Genomic DNA, 5299 nt, shown 5'->3' with positions numbered 1-5299 from the left:
AGCAGATGCTTGTTGAAACTGTGGAGTCAGCTTTTTTTTTCCACTTGAAGTATGTATTTGAGGCTCTGTGCAACTCGGAAGTATCTTGAGATTAAACTTGGTGTGAAAGTGAAATATTTTATGTTTGAATGTTTTATTACACTTGGCTCAGATTGCTTGTTTTCCTGCCTCTTGGTTTCTGTTGTGTCATAATCTAATGATTATTCTAATGAAAAATGCTGGGGTGTTGAGCTCTTTGTGCCCCTGGTTCTGAACCAAGATTGTGGCTGTCAAGTGTCCTTTGACTTCCTGGGGCAAGTGTGACTTTAACAAGCATTTACCCACTTGGAAAGCAACTCCCTGATGCTTCAGTCCTCTTCACTTTTCCACATACTCTCCTAGCACCTAGGCACTCCATTTCAGAAGGTGACTCAGACTATAGCAGTCAAAAGCAATGACTTTGTCCAGACTTTATAAGCAGGGGAAAGGAAAAGGGAATCTCTGCTGGTTATACTTGGGCAAAAACCTCTGGAACGTAGTGGTTTTTGTCTCGGTTGAAGGTGTATGTATGGTGCAGCACAATAGTATCTGACAGTAATTCCTCTATCCCTCTCGGGAGAGGAGAAGAGACTTGGTATGGTTCAGAGACCTATTTCACTCCTTATTTTCAGAGGAAACCTTTGGGAACACTGATGTAGGGACATACCAAGCAACAATCTGGAAACCTATTGTGACTTCTTCCTCTTGCTTTAGTCTGCTACTTTTAATTTGTAATTGAAATCTGGTCTTGAAGTGACAAATCATCAGCTATAATTATCTAAATGCTAGTACACAATCTAAATTGTAGTGTGTGATTATGTCTGAAGATTTAAGTTAAATATTAGGAAGAAATTATTTACTGTGACCACAATTCATTGTGTGTCCTTATTCTTGCTGTGGAGTCTGCATTGCTCTGCTTTCAAGGGTAAATAAGGACTGTTGATGGTGAGTATGGCAGGCACCCCATGGCTTGCAGGAGAGAAGATTTGAAAAGCAGAATCAGGAAAGTGATGCAGGAATGAGATCTGGTACTTTGGTATGGCTTCTGCTAATGGAATAATATTATCACTTAAATTCTGCTTTATTCTTAGAAAATCTAGGTTAATAGTTAATAATTTTCAAATAATAGTGGAATGTGGAGTTCTTTTGCATGTGTTCAGTTGTAAAAGGAGAAAGAAAAAAGCGATAATTATTTAAATCGGGTCCCTTAAATGATTCCTCTATGTGTAGCAGGTATGATTAGGGTATTTTCACTCACAGGTAGAGAATAGTTTGCTGTGGAAAAACATTAGGGAAGACATTCTCTAAAAACCATTAAAAAGCTGATTCATAAATGAAATCACGTCATGGCTGTGGGTGTTGCAAAGCAACCTCTGGTCTGTGGTTTTACCTCTCCTCCAGTTACCTGTGCTCTGGGGCACCACCATTTCCAGCTGTGTTTAGTCTGTGGGATGAGTGGGTACAGCAGTGTGCATCCCGAAGGCAACCTAGAGCAAGGTGGGTGTTGTCCGGTTTGGTTTGGTCCTAACTGTAGGTGGCAGGATGTGCTGGGTGAGGCGAGAGGCTGGCACAGCTGAGCGCGATATAAATCCCAAGTGTGAAGGGAGCTGCTCACAAACCCTCAGGTGCACAAGGGTTCGCACAGCAGACCTGGCAGACAAAAGGTAACGTGCAATTTAAACTGGGTGGTTTTCCCTCGTTTCAGTTCGTAACATCTTAAAGCTCCTCCTCGGCGAATCGGGATCAGGACCATGTGGGACCGCAGCGGTACCGTGGCTGTGATACGCTCGGTGGCCGGAGTGGGGCTGGCGGCGGATCCCTGCGGCACCGGGAGAGGAGCAAGGGCCGGGCGGGCAGCTTCTCCTCTTCCTCCTCCTTCTCTCCTCGCTGTCCCGGCGCTCGGGGACCGGGGCTGTGGTCGCCTTCTCCTGACCGTCCGGGCGGGACGAGGAGGCGATGGCATCGGGGTGAGTGTTCGGGCAGCGCCGGGACGGTCCGGGCAGCCGGGCGGGCCCCCGGCGGGGTGTAGGGGGTGCTGGGGAGCAACGAGGGCCCTGCTGGCCACGTTGAAGCCCGTGAGCCGATTGGGATGAAGGGAGGCGATGGAGCAAGGCACCTGAAAACCCCGTTGCTGAGCCGATGTCCAGTCCCAGGCCAGGGGAGGACCTGGCACCCGGGGGGGGGTTTGAGCCCAGCCTCTGTGTGTTCCGCCTTTGGTGCGGTAGCGCGGTGCCCCCCGGGAGCAAGAGGTTTGCTCCTGTGCTTGGTAAGGCGGACTGGGTCAGTCTCGTCTTGAGCAAGGGGTGAATTTGTTCACTGTAATAAAGGAATAGCGCCATGCTGGGTTATTGAAATAACAAAACCCCACCACCCAGAAAAGCAGCCCTGGCCCCTGCTCTAATGCTTTAATTGACTCGTTTCCAGCAGTTTTGAGGTGCGGCGAGGGGGAAATGTGCTGAACTTGCCAGGGCAGGCTTCAGACAGGTTGTGTCTCACGTCCTTAATGTAAAACCCATCTGCAGAAGACACAAAGGCAGCTTGATGAAGCAAAGAATGAAGGACCTGGAATGGTAGTGGCGCTTCATGGAAGAATGTAGAGAAGCCCCTGTCTTTGAGTACACACGATAGCTGGTATTCCTGATGTGTTGCAGTGGCTAGAGGGCTCAGGCTGGATCCCACTTGTACTATAAATTCATGCACCTGTGAGCAAGTCGCTTTGTCTCTCTGTATCTTGGTTTCTGTGTGTGTTAAAGAGGGATGAAAATGTCTTCCCACGTGGTCTGGAGTGGAAAGGAAACAGGGAGGTGCCAGGACCCTGCTTTGCCAGTGATCTGAGGAAATGTGAACAGACACCAAAACGTGACTTGGAAGTTGCGAAAGTGATTTTACAAGTGGCTTCTGCAAAGTTGGCTTCCGTTGTGTTTGTTTATTACTGTGAGGGTGCTGAGGCGCTGGGACAGGGTGCCCAGGGAAGCTGTGGCTGCCCCATCCCTGGCAGTGTTCAAGGCCAGGTTGGACAAAGGGGCTTGGAGCAAGCTGCTCTAGTGGAAGGTGTCCCTGCCCATGGCAGGGGTTGGAACTGGATGAGCTTTGAGGTCCCTTCCAACCCAAACCAGTCTGGGGTTCTGTGATTTTGCACAGTGAAGGTGAGGCATCACCAGGAGGCCAATGCCCACGTACAAACACATTTTCCCACTTCCTTCAGCAAGGGCTCTGCTTAGAGGGGCTGTGTGTGTGTGCTGACCCAGCGCTCGTGTACTCTGTGCTGGGGTAGTTAGCCGCATCATCTTCTGTGGGTGTCCCTAAAGATGTCTGGGTCTTCTGAGGAGACTCTAAGTGGAATAAGTGGATGGAGTAACAAAACCTTCTCTTTTGACCTTACCCCGGTTCTGTAAAACAACCCAAACCTGTGGGAGAGTCCCGCTTTCTAAACCTCCTTTAGGAAGGGCACGCAGACTGCTGCCCTGGAAATACATGCAGGTAACAGCTTGTATGTGTCTGCAGGAGTGATGCTGTGGAGAAAATTCGCAGGTCGTGGCTTGTCCTTGGGACTTGCAGAGATGCAGCAGGAGGATAAGGTGTGAACGTGGGTTAGTGTTGTAAGAGGGGTTGGGTATGAGGTGATCAGGAACATCTTGGCGTCATGCATGTTGAGGTGAGGACAGGCTGTCTCACTAAACTGAATACCAGAGATGTTACCTCTGCTGCAGGCAACCATTGCAACTGACTGTCTTGGAAAGGCAGAGTTCCTCCTCTTCTGCAGCGTTGGATGCCTGGGGAAGGACAGACCACAATTTAGTTTCCTCAAGAGGCAGGCTCATCACAGCAGCCTTGAAGTCCTTATTCCTGCTTGTGAGGTTTGTCCTTCAGCCAGCAGGTGCCTGTGGTCTGAATGATGGCTTCATTAGCAACCAGCAGCAAACACCCCTTCCAGTCCTGCAGGAGCATGGGCAGTGACACCACCAAGTGACGTAGCAGAGGGATTTTTGTCTTGTAAGACAAGGTGACCAACCTGAGGTCTTCCTGTCCTTCTGGGAAGCTTTTGGACCAAGGCACCTGTGTGGCATGGCGATGCATCTAAGGAATGAAGCAGGGAGATGTCTTGTTGATGTGCATGAGAAGGGAGCACCCTCGTTGTTTGTGAACCATTCACACCTGCACACGGTGTGGGCACATCAGTAGTTGATCTGTCTCAGGTGGGCATGTTTCTGGCTGGTACAAGGTAGTGTCTGGCCCCAGCTGTAGCCTCCACAGATTTTTCACAGAGAGGGGCAACAGGGACAATCACAATCATTGCACCAGAATCCATTCCCTTGAATTAGCAGTTCTCAGTGGGTATGTGACCAAGTTACCTGCGTTCTTTCATAGTCTCAATATAATTACACTATTTGCATATTCAGTTCCTTATGCTATTGGTTTCTCCTAAGACATCAAGTTACCCCAGATCCCTAGCACCCCTTTTTTCTGCCACTCTATACGTTTCTTCCTGGTACCAGCACTGTCTGCCTGCTGCTGTACTCAAGTACTGCTTGCAATGCTGAGGCAGGCTCCAGCTCCCCTGGGTGGTCTTGCATATGTGACATCCAGCAAAACGTAAGAAAGATGAGGCATTCACAGAGACACTCCTGCTGCTTTGCCACAGGCAAAGTCGGTAGCACGAGTGCTTCTGGCAGAGCAAACCACACAGTGAGTTTAGCACAAGCTCTGGGGGAAGAAAAGTGCCTTTTATTCCATAACTTGTGGGTTGTACCTGATCACTGTGTGCTGATTTTGATAGTACCCCATATGAGCGCTGCAAGATTAAGTCTCTTAAGATACAGGAGCCCTTATTGCACAAGGGGAAAAGGCCCTGTCAAAACTGTTCCTCCACGCAGAAACAGGGGGGAGAATAAACAAGTTGGTTTTGCAGAGCATCTTATGGAAATTAAATCTTACCACTTGAGGAGAAAAAAAAGTGTCAGAAGTTTGGGACTGGAGTTTGTGTTGTTTTAAGGAGACGTTAAATATTTCCCTGTCATCTTCCTCCTTCCCCTTTCAGTTTTGACTCCCCCGTTAGTTGTTCCTGTGGCTGGGCAGAGTGGACACCCAGAGCTCCCAATAGGGATGTCCAACTGCCTCCAAGCCTGGGCAAGAAGTGAAACTGACTTATGGGAAACAGGCTGAGAGAGGGGGAAGCAAAACTGGCCTCCTCTCTTCTCTCCTCACACCTAAACATCAGGGGAACAGTGGGTCCCCTCAGCAGGTGGGTCCACATCCTCAGGCAGACTGAATGGAGCTATGG

This window comes from Pezoporus flaviventris, unplaced genomic scaffold (assembly GCF_033815535.1).
Source record: "Pezoporus flaviventris isolate CSIRO_AGI_PZ_B2104156 unplaced genomic scaffold, CSIRO_AGI_Pfla_v1 ptg000029l, whole genome shotgun sequence".
Lineage (NCBI taxonomy): Eukaryota > Metazoa > Chordata > Aves > Psittaciformes > Psittacidae > Pezoporus > Pezoporus flaviventris.
Note: the sequence above shows the minus strand (reverse complement) of the source record.